The sequence below is a fragment of the Bos taurus genome, chromosome 14 (assembly GCF_002263795.3).
Source record: "Bos taurus isolate L1 Dominette 01449 registration number 42190680 breed Hereford chromosome 14, ARS-UCD2.0, whole genome shotgun sequence".
NCBI lineage: Eukaryota > Metazoa > Chordata > Mammalia > Artiodactyla > Bovidae > Bos > Bos taurus.
The window spans coordinates 63,967,660-63,982,267 of NC_037341.1; the positions used below are offsets into that span (position 1 = coordinate 63,967,660).

General features: G+C 41.2%; 1 long non-coding RNA gene across 1 annotated transcript; it reads left to right on the top strand.

Annotated features, from left to right (window-relative positions):
* Positions 1 to 5,983: 5,983 nt before the first annotated feature.
* LOC112449540 (uncharacterized) lies at positions 5,984 to 11,915 on the top strand. Its single transcript, XR_003038115.2, has 3 exons — positions 5,984 to 6,158; positions 10,170 to 10,331; positions 11,679 to 11,915. It is a non-coding gene; the product is annotated as an uncharacterized lncRNA (long non-coding RNA).
* The last annotated feature ends 2,693 nt before the right edge of the window (positions 11,916 to 14,608 follow it).

Below are 14,608 nucleotides of genomic sequence, written 5' to 3' on the forward strand. Positions count from 1 at the left end.
CAGTGAGCACTCCTGGGGGGGTCTGCGGTAGGACCACCAGGCTCCCCACCCCCAAGCAGCTCTGTCCCTCCAGCTTCCTCTTCGTGGAGGCATCTCCAGTCCCCAGAGATGAGAACTTGGAAGTGAAGAGGGAGGCTTTGATGTCTCAATGTGACTGCCCAAGCATCCCTCAGGGTTAGCTGAGGGATGAAGAGGACACATCCCGGAACTCTGCTTCCCCAGCTGTGGTCAGCCTGGATGGGAGAGAGAGGCAGAGGCACATGGGAATACTACAGTTCTGAACACGACCTGGCTACTGTGGGCTCAAGAATGGACAGTAAGCCCCAGCCTGGCTTTTGTCTCTGTGGCGAGCTTTCAGAGCAGGTGATACCCCCACTGAGTGGTATGGCAAATGCTGGCATGGACGTTAATAATACCAGTTTAGCTCTTTTTCTAACTGGCCGCCTTCTACCTGGACTCCACACACACTACCACCTCATTTGTTCAGGTATACTGGGAGCAGAATTGATATTTTTGTGCTTCTTCTATACACTGGACACTGGGTAAGACACCCTCACAGTGGCTCCTGGAATTCATACAACCATCCTGTGAGGTCTATAGGTACAATACTGTCACCCTGACCCTACAGAGAATGACACTCAGATTGCTGATGGGAATAAATTTGTCCCACTTCACATGGCTCGTGTCTGGGGTGTCTGGGGTGAGATTGAAGGCTCATCTCATTAGCAACAAGCAACTATTTTCCCAAGACTTACACAGTAGCTTGAATGATCTAGAATAGTGCCGAGAACTGGGAAGCCCTCTAAAAGGTAGCTAAAGTACATAGCATGGACTCTATGTACTAAAGAGAGTATATTTTATTCATAAGCAATGTGATCTCCCAGGGCCTTGCTCTGAGGATTTTGTTTTCTGCAAGTAGCAGGAGAGAGAATGAGTTTCCTCTGTGATGTAAGCAGATCTCATTGGCTCCCAGTGATGCCTCCCAATGAGGACAGTTTAGTCCAGACATGCCTATTGGACCACCCAGAACCTATTTTGTGCTGGTCTCCCTGATGCCACACCCCTCCATGTTAATCAAGAGTTAGGACCAAGGGACTTCCCTGGTGATCCAGAGGTTAAGAACCTACCTTCCAAAGTAAAGGATGTGGGTTCGATCCCTGGTCAGGAAACTAAGATTCCACGTGCCATGGAGTAACCAAGCCCGAGCCGCAACTACTGAGCCTGAGCACTCTGAAGCCCAGGTATCACACCTCGAGAGTCCAGCTAGAGTCTGTGCACCGCAAGGAAAGATCTGTATGAGGCAATGAAGCTCCCACGGGCCGCAACAAAGACCTGATGGAGTCAGATACATAAGTAAATACAAGAGTTAGGATCGAGGTCCTAGTTTTTGAGCTCTAATCCTAAAGATACAAAAGAAAAGGTTTGTCTTCATTCCCAAGTCTAAAAATGAAGAAATAGGTTAGTGAACTCAGATGCTCAGATGATGAAGTCTCACTGAAATTTACACTTGACTGGAGAATCCCTTGGTAAGTGAAGTCTACTTAATCACTTACCAGAAAGATGTTCTTTGAAACCATCACAAATGTGATTTAAAGGAAACAATGTATTCTTTTATTCTCCATTCCTAAAATAACTTATGGCAATTCATTTGGGGCATGAGATCAGTCACACAAGAAGGGTTTTTTAAAAATTTAGATCTATGTTTATTTTACCTTTACTTTCAAAGGGCTCCATGTGGCTCTCGCTCAGCTCTGATTTATCGACCAACAATAAGACATGTTCATTAAGAGTTCGGCTGGATCCTGCAAAAGAAATACTATTTAAAGTGTTCTGAAGCAACGGAGTCATTGCCAATAATACCCATTAAGGCATTTCAGAGAAGACGGATTTGAGCACTCGGAACCGCCAGTCCCATCGTAATGGTGATGAGTAAAGCCTACCACCCTCCAGCTTGAAGAGTCAACGGTGAATTAGAAGAGTCACCACAACACAACCTAGAAAACCAAGACTTGACTGGTTAAGAAGCAGGGGGTGAGAGTCAACCTTTTAAGATGTCCTCATATGAGTGTAAGTAGAAGGAAAAAAATTTTTTCAAGTCAAGGGCTCGTAGGGTAAGTTTGAACAATTTCAGCAGCTAGCAAAGGGACTTTGTTAGACTCAAAGTTGGCGTTCATCAGATTTTTCCATTAGATTCACTCTCTTTTTCATGCTACACTCAACATCTCAAGATGCTTAGACATTAACCAGTGGTTATGAGAACTGCATGTTTGTTATTATTTTATAGGCTTGTGGGGTTATTTTTTACAATAAAATTTTAGAAGTTTATAGTTGTCTGATAAAGATTAAGCCTTGCCAAAATTTTGGCATGCCTTGTTTCATCCTCCTCCCCAGAGTAGATTTTTATTAGGATAATTTGCTATAATGATGTTTTGTGAGAGAGGAAGTTTTCACGAGACATAATTTTGGAAACAGGCTGGGATACTCAGATGTGCTGTCTTTGAATTCCTAAATCCTTTCCTATTTTAACACCACTTGATTCTAATAGCTATTAAGTAACCCTGGAAGAAGTGCCAGAGTTTTCCTCAGTAATCGTAAATCATACACACCAATGCCAAATTCCTTAAACAAAAGTTAGGATGGAAGGGCAGGCACAGAAGCACACACGCAACATGGAACACAGTGTAGGCAGAGCGGATTTTTCTGAAATCCCTCTTTGTGAGCAGAGCTGAGGGGCTGTGAAAGGGAAGCCCATTTTTTTCTATAACAATGGTATTCTCTGCCCATAAAGATGTTTCTAGCAGGGGTGAATCTGAATGCATCCATCCACACACTCCAATTTTATATCTTTTATGACTAAAAAATTTATTTTTGCAAGATGCCTGCCTAAACTAGACATGGAGGAGGGGACGGGACGGAAATGAGCAGTCTGAAGCCCCAGACAGGAAAATGCATCCTCTTGACCTTGGCCATGTGACAAGATATACGCTGGCCAGAATGACCACTGGTTCTTCCTTGGTGCCCCTGTTCAGGCCAAGAGACTCTGCGACGTGTTACTGGGCTTATAAATAATATGAGAGAAAAGTCATGGTCCCTAAATCAGCATCTGCTTTTTGTATCCTGAAAGGGCCTAAAAATTTGCATTTTGTAGTCACTTGGGCAGACGTGAAGATTATGGGGGGGAAAAAGTGTTAGAAAAGCACTGGTATAACTGGTTGAGAGCACAGGTCTCAGGCCAGACAGTGCCGGTTCAAGTTCTGACTACCACTTAGGGCTGCCAGCTCTGGGCAAACTTCTTTAACCTCTTTGTGCCTCTGTTTCCTCAACTGTAAAATGGGGGCTCATACACATGTCATATATACATACGTGTATATGCATATGTATATCCAAATACACATGGACACATACATACACACCTTATCCACATATATGGTGCTAAGTCTACAGGGAGCGTATGTTACTAGTTAAATGCCCAATAGGTGCCAGACTCACACTGAGTGCTTTTATATAAAGTTTTATATAAAGTTTTATTTGGCCTTCCCAGGTGGTACTAGTGGTAAGGAGCCCACCTGCCAATGCAGGAGACATAAGAAACATGGGTTTGATCCTTGGGTCGGGAAGATCCCCTGGAGGAGGGCATGGCAATCCATTCTAGTATTCTTTCCTGGAGAATCCCCATGGATAGAGGAGCCTGGCAGCTTACAGTCCACGGGGTCACAAAGAGTTGGACACAACTGAAGTAACTGAGCACCATGGCTTCTTACTGTGAGCTTCCCTCGTGGCTCAGCTGGTAAAGAATCCACCTGCAATGCGGGAGACCTGGGTTCAATCCTTGGGTTGGGAAGCTCCCCTGGAGAAGGGAACAACTACCCATTCCAATATTCTGGCCTGGAGAATTCCATGGACAGAAGACCCTGGCAGGCTATATAGTCCATGGGGTCACAAAGAATTGGATGCAGCTAAGTGACTTTCACTTTATTTAATCTTCCTGTGCTGGGCTTATTTGCTCAGTCGACTTTATTTAATCTCTATAGCACACTTAAAAGGCAGGTCATATTATTTCCATTTTATAGGTGAAGACATTGAGGTTCAGAAAATTGCTCAGGTGTGTACATAGGTATAAGGCCTGCCTAGAAAGTATCAGACCCAGGTGTGTCTGCTCCAGCATTGTATTGGACACCATTGGTGACCCCAGCTCACTTTGATAAACACATACATTATAGTCTAGATTATTACATTGGTAATCAATTTGATAGATTAGAAAATTACTCCTCTGTCCATCATCGTTTGTCTAACCTATTAAAATTAATAGGCAGCATTGGAAAATACATTTGACACCTGAAACTGAGTCACTCTGGGCCTTAGGAGAAGGCCCACTCTTGGCCCCGGGTGTCATGGGTTTCAATGCTGTTGGAAGGGAAGAGAGTAGTTGCTGCTTTCTTCCCCTCTGCACCAGAACGGAAGGGCCAACAAATGCACAGCTGCCTCTCAACAAAGTGATAAAGCCCAGGACAGCCTGCCTTCCTGACCTGGCGAGCCTCTGCTAGCTCGGTTGCCAGGAAATCATTCTCAGATGGGCTATCCTTTGGGGGCCCCAAAGCACTCAGGGATTTGGGAACAGGGCTTTCCTTACCAGGAACACTCAAGCAGGAAGTCAGCCTTCCTCACAGGGTCCCCTGCTTGGCTTCCTGGTTCTACAAGAGGGAGAGGGAAGAAAATGCAACAGAAGAACACTAATCAAGAAGAAAGAAAAACAACAGCACAGCAAGCAACAGTGTTGAAATAGCACAGTGATTTGAGTGTATGAGAGATGTTATAGTCTTGGTTGACATTTATCTGCCAAGTGTTGACAAAGTCATTTGGAAACTTCTCTGGGGTTCTTCTGCTTGGGCACAGAGGCTGGGGATGGAAGAAGAGGGCTAGTGGTAAGAGAAGAGCCCAGAGAGGTAACACCTGGAAGACAGCAGGCTGGACGCTATGACACCACCATCAGAGAGAGGCTTGCAAGGGCGTGGTCTCTGCAGGGCACGTGGGCTGGGCATGGCCAGAGAAAAACATAGCCCACTGGGACATCCAGAGATGAGCTTGTGACCTAATTAAAATTACAGACTAAAGCTTTACTGTACCTTGCATGTGTGCATGCTTAGTCCCTCAGTCGTCTCTGACTCTTTGCAACCCCGTGGACTGTAGCCCACCAGGCTTCTCTGTCCGTGGAATGCCCCAGGCAAGAATACTGAAGTGGGTAGCCATTCCCTTTTCCAGACAGTGGAATACTATTCAACCTTAAAAAGGAAGGAAATTCTGCAATATACTACCACATGGATGAAGCTTGAGGACGATATACTAGCTGAAATTAGGGAAAAGGTCAAGTTATTATTTAATGGGCATAGAAAAGATGGAAAGAGTTATGGGGCTGGATGGTGGTAATGGCTTCACAGCAATGTGAATGTGTTCAATACCACTGAACCATGCATTAAAAATTGTTAAATGGTTAGGATGGTAAATTTCAGGCTGTGTGTATTTTACCACAGTTTAAAAAAAAAAAAAACAATCAATTTTTAAAACTCAACTGACTGTAAATATGAGTATTTACTTCTGGACTCCCAGTCCTATTCCAATGATCTGTATGTCTATCCTAAGCCAATACCACACTCTCTTGAATACTGTGGCTTTGTAGTAAGCTTTGAACTTGGGAGGCATGAATCATCCAACTTTGTTTTTCTTTTCCAAGGTTGTTTTGACTATTCTGTGTCCCCTGAATTTCCATATGGATTTTAGGATCAGCTTATCAGTATCTGTAAAATGGCAGCTGGGATTATGAATAGGGATTACATTGAATCTCCCAATTCCCTACATCTGAACTGTAGATTATATCTACAGTGATCAGTTTGGGAGTATTAGAAACATGAGTATTTTTAAGTTAACAAACTAAAAAGATTAGCCACTCCCCGTCCCCCACTCCCTGTCACCCTCACCCTTCAACTCCTGCTCTGCCTCAAGCTCTATAATTTGAAGTTGCGTGGCTTCGGGCCTCTCTGAGCTCAACTCTTACATCTACTAACAAAATAAAACAGTGCCTACCTCAGAGATGGCCAAATAATTAAGTGAGGCAATCGACATGAAAGCACTGGAAGGACTACAAAATACTGTGAAGACTAGAGGTGAGATTAAATCTATTTTCATAGTGCTTATAAACTGAAAAATAGATTAAAACTTACACATTGAAAACAAATACTTACTATCCCTTCCAAGCTGGTCATCTTGAGAGATTATGCCTTTATTCTGATAATGCTACATTGCTTGAAATATTTCTTTCAGTAACTCTTTTACATTTCTCCTTTATTAATTTAATAAATCCTTTATTTAATTGAACACAAATATTTTAAAACAAATTAATACATATAACTTACATTTTTAAGGATCAAATTTGTATATCAAAATACATCTGTATTGATACACATGTTTAGAAAACAAGAAACTCAGGGATTAAAAAAGAGAAACTAGAAATAACTATATAATTTTTGTCTTCTAATACAAATGGTTTCTTGATCTGCCCAGTGTCAGTGAGTTCAGGTTATTATAATTTCATATTAGCTGCTCATACTTAAAATCCCATTAAAGTCAAAGACTTCATTACAATATGCATCACATTACTTTGCAAATCCTCAGTGATGGCAAATCATTGCAAACTACTGGTTTTGAAAGCAAATTTTATTTCTTGAAATGATCAGAGTCACTGGGAGTCAAGTCTGATGGTTCCATGAAGAACGTGATCAGTCTGGGTATTTTTAGGACTGAAGTGTTACTACCAACTAATCATTTTTTTTCCTGAATTAATACTTAAAAATTTGTGTGCTCAAATGACAGTTGTCCTACAAAGAAGTCCCTGGCCTGGGAAGCCACCTATTTGTGACATGATAAACTGATTGAGAAAATAATAAGGATGTCATTCCCCAGCTATGACTGAGAAGCATGTCAGTTGCTTCCCCTCCTTCCTCACCCCTTACCCATTCCCTGGAACATGGTTTTTCAATGTTGCCACTGTTGACTTTGGGGTCAGGTAATGCTTTGTTGTTCGGGCTGCTTCCTGTGCATTGGAGGATGTTTAGCAGCATCCCCAGCTGCCACTAGATGCCAATCACAACCCCCCAATCATAACCATCAAAAAGGCCTCCAGACAATGCCAAAGGGACTGTGGCAGGCAAAATCACCCCTGGCTGAGAACCACTACCCTTGAGTATATCCTAGAGGTTTGGACTTCCATTGCTCCAAGGGATAGATTTTAAATATCTAAAGTCTGGGCCAAGGACCTCAAATGCAAATGGTTCCAGGAGCAGGCAGGTCATTTAGATTGCTGAGGTAGACCAGATGTTTAAAAAATGATGTCCCCCACAAAAATGGGCAAAAACCAACATAACTCTATAAAGCAATTATCCTTTGATTAAAAAACAAATAAATGTTTAAAAACAATGCACATACTAGTACAAGAAATATTTCACTTTCTTCTTCACTGTAAGATAAGAAATAGGGCAAGTGTGATGAGTAGACCACTGAATGGTCAACCCCAGTGTTGTGAAGCAGTAGGGACTGGTAAGTGAGCTGGAGAGCCATGCCCAGTCTAGACAGAGGCTGTAGCCAATCATTGTCATCTCATGGCCTAATGTTGTAGGGCTTTCAGTTTTGGGGAAAAAGTCAGAAATTAATGTTTGTGTTTGTTTATAAAATCTCTCAATTTTTCATGCATTTCTAATTAAGTCAAAATGTTAAAAACTTGTATGTGGATTATTGTGCCTGAACTCTGGCCTGAGATTTGCTTCCCTGCTTGGAGGCACAGAACTGGACTGACTTGAGGGAAGGAGATGGAAGCTTTGAGAGAAGGGAGGCGGTCTGGCTCCCAGAAGCACTTGACCCCAAGGAACTGGGTTCTGGAAAAATAGGGTCAAGTCCCTCCCATTTTGAGTAGCCCTTCAAAGGGAGTAACTGAATCCCTGCCAAGGCTGTCTGCATGTGTGTGGGGACCAGAATATTGAGGCCCAGACAGGTTAAATGACTTCCTGATTTTCAGCCCACTACTTTTTCTACCACAATGTTCAACATCACAAAATAACGGATACCTTGTGTATCCGTTAGTACAGTCGTTATTTATTTTTCAGTTATCATCCTCTCAGAAGTGGGCCTTTTAAAAGCATGTTTAAAAATTGAATGTGTATATTCATACATACAATTCATGATTTTAAAGTGTATGCTTCTGTGGTTTTTAGTATATTCATTGTGTTGTACAGCTACCACCACTTTCTAATTCCAGAACATTTCTATCACGCCAAAAGGAAACTCTGTACCTATTAGCAATTACTCCTCATTCTCCATTTCCTTAAGTCCCTGGCAAACAGTAATCTACTTTCTATCTCTATGGATTTGCTTGCTCTGGACATCTGATGTAAATGGAATCATACGATACGTGACCTTTGTGTCTGGCTTCTGTCACTTAAATATGGTATTTTCAAGGTTTATTCATGTATCAGTCCTTCATTCCTTCTTATTTTATGGGCTTTCTATAGTGGATTCTAGACTGAAAGAAGAGTAAGGGTCTTTCCCTCTGAAGATTTTTTTCCTGGAGGTAGAATTTAGGTGTATCTGATCTGGGGAACATGCAGTCCTTTTCTAGCAGGCAATTTCATTGCACACAACCCGCCATGTGGACTTAATTTTCTCCCTCTTTGTACATACTTTCTTCTATTCAGTGGGAGAGGCCCCATCACAGGAAGCTTGCTTTCAAATTCAGCTAGGATATTGTGACTGCCTTGTCCACTCTTTAGCAATAATGTAACTCGGGGTGCAATCAGCAAATGTTGCCCTGTAATTAATTCCCTTGCTGAAATATAATAAGATGTCACAGAGGAAAATTCTGCTAGACATTCTGCTAATTGTAGCTGAATATAGCCCAGGGTTACTGAGTCCATCCTTCTCAGGCACAGTTCACCTAACAGAGTGCTCTGCCTAATACATAGCTTGGAGGCAGATTTATTTAAGCTACAGCTATTAAATACAATTCATTCATTGCCTTGTTTCGGAACTTGGGTTGGGTTGGGGGTGGGGTGAGGTGAGGTGGGGAGCCTGGGCTTCCATTTGCTCTTTTTCAGCAGGAATTTGTTATGCTTTCCTTGTGTGATAAAATATCCCCCAAATGTGACGGTTCTATAAGTGGGAAAGCAGGAGTACCATGGAATCCATTCTAAGTTGACTTATTATTTTTCATATTTTTCAAATAAAGCCAAAGGCTTTATTTTTTAACATTAAAATCTCTTTTAACAGGTTATATTGAATTTTTTGATTTTGTGATTTTCTTTTTTATATTCATTACTTTCTAGAAATTCCTTTACTAGCTGATTTTCAAAGTTATTTCTTGGAGTGGAGTAGGTGAAATGTTTCAGAAACCAGGAAGTCTTTCCTCAGGCAAGTTCATGGATAATTTGATGTGTTTTCTTAGGGAGTTTAGGTAAGATTTTATTCAGAGTATTTGAATATTTGAGATAGGGAGGAGGGAGATGAGCTGGAGGCAAGTCACTACTTGATGGCGAGACACAGTGGGAAAGTCCAGCATTATTTTTCTCTCAAACATGAAGTCCTGCTCATGTGTCTCACATGAACTGAGAAAGGCATGTCATGTAGAATTTTTCTTCAGGAACTCATTGCTAAGAGGATCAAGAAGGCATGAATACTACAAGCCCATCCACTCTCATGGTGCCTGTTGTTTGGTTGACCAACCATGTTCTCTTGCCCACCTCCAATCATGACATGGTTACTTTCTCAGCCTCTGCAGCTAGGAAAGGTCTTCCCAGGTGGCTCTAGCGGTAAATAACCCACCTGCCAATGCAGGAAAAGCAAGAGATGCTGGTTTGATCCCTCCATCAGGAAGGCCTCCTGGAGGAGAGCATAGCAACCCACTCCAGTATTCTTGCCTGGAGAGTCCCATGGACAGAGGAGCCTTGCAGGCTACCATCCATGGGGTCACACTGAGTCAGACACAACTAAAGCGACTTAGTACACAGCAGGCATGCATGCAGCTAGGAAAGGCCATGTGACAGTTAAATGAAGAAAGCATTTGCTTTCTTGGTAAAAGAGGAAAATGTTGTCACTGTGACCCACTTCTCCTTTTCTTCTTTCCTTGAAAGTTGTGTAATGCCTGGAGCTACAGCAGCCTTTGGGGGCCATCATCGTGTGATGATAAGGAAAGACTGAGAAAACTGCAGAAGTATTAACATGCATCACTGAGCTGAGCCGATGAATCAACATCATTAACTGCCTCCTTCTACCCTTTGGGTGTTTGAAGAAATGTAAGCCCTGTTTGTTGAAATCACTTCTAATCAGATTTTTGCTGCTTGAATGCACTGATCACTGATACAAGCAATTTATGGAAAGAACTTTATTATCTACTCTTCTTTACTAATATTTACTCTAGCATTTCTTCCTGAATATCCATCCTCCCCCTCTTTTTCTCTCTCCTGAGGATTTCAGTACTAAAGTCTGTTTTCATTGTCCCCACAGTTTCTTCTCAGGGAAAGAGAGGTTTAAATTTTCATTTTTTGCATGTGGTGGAGACAGATGTACAAAATCCATTTTGAAAGAAGTACATTTGTGGCTAGTTTTATTTTCAAAATCTAATGTGTATTGCTGCATTTTAAATAAGCATGTTTCCTGGGGCAGTTGCAACCCACACATGACAGAACCAGTTGCTGCATTTTAAATAAGCATGTTTCCTGGGGCAGTTGCAACCCACACATGACAGAACCAGTTGATATAGAAGCAGAAAGGGAAACAGTGACTGATCTGGAAGTACAAAGCTGTCTGACTATGGGCCTGGTTTGCACATGAAGACAATACTTTCAGAAACCCATAACCTTTAGCAACCTCAAATGCTAAAAGCAAAGTGTGAAGTAAACAAAGGTGAAAAAAAAAAAAAGGAGCCTTATTATTGAACTTTGTTACAGTACTATACCTTTAATTTTTTAAAGAAATTTGTATTTCTTAGAAAAAAAAAAATCCCTATTTTTAATCATTTTCAAATGAATGCCTTGAATACGTGCATCTGGTGTGTTTAAGAATGTCTGAGTAGCTGACATATTGTTTTGTCTGTCAAGGATATTGTCCATTGTATCCCGTACTTTCCTGTTTATGAGGGCCCTTGGGGGATTTTTTCTGTCTGATCATAGAACTGAGAATATTTATAGTTGAGCAATAGGTTTATTTTTATCTCACGAATTGTAGTTGATTTAATTGTCAATGGGCTGCTGATTTTTGTTGTATTGGATGCTTTAAAAAAAAGCTATCTAAAATGTGCACAAGTCTCATAGCATTAGTTCTATTTTTTTAAATGTTAATTAGGTCAGGTTTTGATATAAAGGGCAAGAATGACTCTGGCTAGTCATGTACCCAGTGCCTCCACTTCATGTTTCCCATTGACTCAGAACATGCAGCGTTAACTAACATTGCATGAATTTGATTCATCACTACCACCAACTCCAAGAATTTTTTACCGTAATGATAAGGAACAAAGGTTAGTGGACATTTAAATGAACAGTTCCAGATATATATAATTGCTTTAGCATCATGATTGAAGTTTATTTTTCATTCAGGTCAAGTCCAGAATGAACGCTCCTAAATAACATACAGCTCTTTTCCAGTCATGCCCCTTGCACCTCACGGCTCTGCCTGCTTTAATGTGTTGCTTCCAAGACTGCCCTGCTGCTCAGTGTCAAGCCTGCAGAAGAAGAAAGATCCTGGATGATGGAGCCTGGGAAGGTGTTATGGGGCAAGCTGCTCATATTTCATTGGCTAAAAGTCAGCCCCATGGCTACACCTAACTGCAGGAGAGCTGTGAAACCCAGTCTGGCTCCGTGCCCAGAATGAAGGGAAAGCAGGTGAGGTGAGGACCCAGCTGGTCCCTGCCACAATGAAACATAATGAAGTAAAAGATACAGAGAGTTCTATAAACTGTAGAGGGATGGAAAATTCAATTAAATTTAATCACTTGACGAAAAGATAGGCTACACCCCAAGGGGGACTGTAGAATTCTATGTACCCAAATCATGTGTTAAAAAATGAAAGAGGCTGTGATAAAAATAGGGTAAGGGTGAATTTGAAAGACACTCTGGGACACACAGCACACTCCCCATCTGGTGACACAGGAGGCAGAACCAATCCAACTACGACAAGCAGCTCGGTGTGTTAACCTGCTGCTCAGATAGAATCATCCTGGAAAAAAAATCCTGGTCTTACACATTTTGCTGATCTTGTATATTTTACTGAGATGGCATGACAGTTCTCAATAACTCCATGCTGCCTAAAATGCCTTTCTTCTCATTTTGGCTGGTTAAAGTGACTTTACTTCTATGGAAAAGATGTAGAAAAAGTGTACAGATGAAGGCAATCAAACTTGTATTATTACTTTCTTGTTAAATTTAGGAGTATGTTTTCTAACCATTATGATCATCAGTTTGTGTGTGTTATTTAAGGAGTTTGAAATGTTTAAGAGAATTTAACAAATTAACCTTGTGATTTTGTTTTGAAATGATAAACTGGTATAGATTTGTGATTTTCATTTGAAATAATTGAATATGTTCATAGTGTTTGAATGTTTAAGAGAATCCAATTTACAACCAGTATAAGTTAGTTTTACTATGTTTGTAAGAGTTAATTGATATGCAGAAAGATTTTACTTGCTAGGTTTCATAAGTGTTGCCCTGTCAGGCATTTGAAATATTTCAGAAAATCAAATATATTAAATTTGTAAGGGTAGTTGAAAAATATTTTAGGAAATTTATTTACATGTATTGTTCAGTTCAGTTCAGTCGCTCAGTCGTGTCCAACTCTTTGCGACCCCCATGAATCCCAGCACACCAGGCCTCCCTGTCCATCACCAACTCGCAGAGTTCACTCAAACGCACATCCATCAAGTCGGTGATGGCATCCAGCCATCTCATCCTCTGTCATCCCCTTCTCCTCTTGCCCCCAATCCCTCCCAGCATCAGAGTCTTTTCCAATGAGTCAACTCTTCGCATGAGGTGGCCAAAGTACTGGAGTTTCAGCTTTAGCATCATTCCTTCCAAAGAACACCCAGGACTGATCTCCTTCAGAATGGACTGGTTGGATCTCCTTGCAGTCCAAGGGACTCTCAAGAGTCTTCTCCAACTCCACAGTTCAAAAGCATCAATTCTTCAGCGCTCAGCTTTCTTCACAGTCCAACTCTCACATCTATACATGACCACTGGAAAAACCATAGCCTTGACTAGACGGACCTTTGTTGGCAAAGTAATGTCTGCTTTTGAATATGCTATCTAGGTTGGTCATGACTTTCCTTCCAAGGAGTAAGCGTCTTTTAATTTCATGGCTGCAATCACCATCTACAGTGATTTTTTTTTTGTATAAAGGTGGCCAATTGAGGAAATTCAATCTTTTAAAATGTATAAGTTAATCGAACACTAATCAAACAACAAAAAAGCAATGGTTCACATTTTTACATAAATCACTGTATCTACAAATAGAATTTATAAGTTAGATTTACAGGTTAAGTTTGAAGACTTAGGTAAAATAAAATTTTCAACTTTAATAAACTGAATATTAGAGTAGATATTAGTAGTTCCTTTTACTCACAAAATTTCTCACACTTAAATAGATAACTGACATGAGTAAAGAAGAGGAAAACGAGAGAGCAGTAGTCATTTAATAAAAAGCAGGACCAACAACATTTAAATTTGTTTCTTTCAAAGAAAGATGTCTAAAGTAGTTAGACTCATGGAAACAGAGAGGAGAATAGTGGTTGCCAGGGACTGGGGGAAAGGGAAAGGGGAGTTGAATATCCACTTGGCATGAAGTCTCAGTTATGCAAGAATAAGTTCTCGGGCTTCCCTGCTGGCTCCATGATAAAGAATCCGCCTGCCAATGCAGGCCACACGGGTTCAATCCCTGGTCCAGGAGGATCCCCCGTGCCATGCAGCAACTAAGCGCGTGGGCCGCAACTATTCAGCCCGTGCTCTAGGGCCACTGAGCCCCTGTGCAGCACCTACTGAGGCCCGAGTACCCTAGAGCCCGTCCTTTGCAACAAGTGAGGCAGCTGCAGTGAGAAGTCCATGCACGGCAACTAGGGAGAGCCCTGCTTGCTGCAACTAGAGAAAAAAAGCCACCCCCCCAGCAAGGCAGACCCAGCACAGTCAAAAATAAATAATTTTTTTTTTTAATGAGTAAGTTCTAGACACATACTGCACAACACTATGCCTGTAGTTAGCAATACTATTTCGTGCTCTTTGGTCAAGAGGGTAGATCTTATATTAAGTGTTCTTACCACAGTAAGAAAAAAGAAAGAATGATTTGCTTATGCTTCAATTTTTTTCAATTATTCTCTGGTTGGTATATTGATTCATTTCTTCATGGTAACAATATATGTTTACTATCATAAATCTACTTTTAAGGCATTTAAAGATAGGAATGTTACTTCTCTGGGATTCTTAACATTCCCATTGGAAAACCGATTCTGTTTAAACCACAGAGCCCATTATATTACTTAGAGGTGTAGGAAAGGGCATAGAATGAGGGAGGAAAGCACAAAATACCTTTG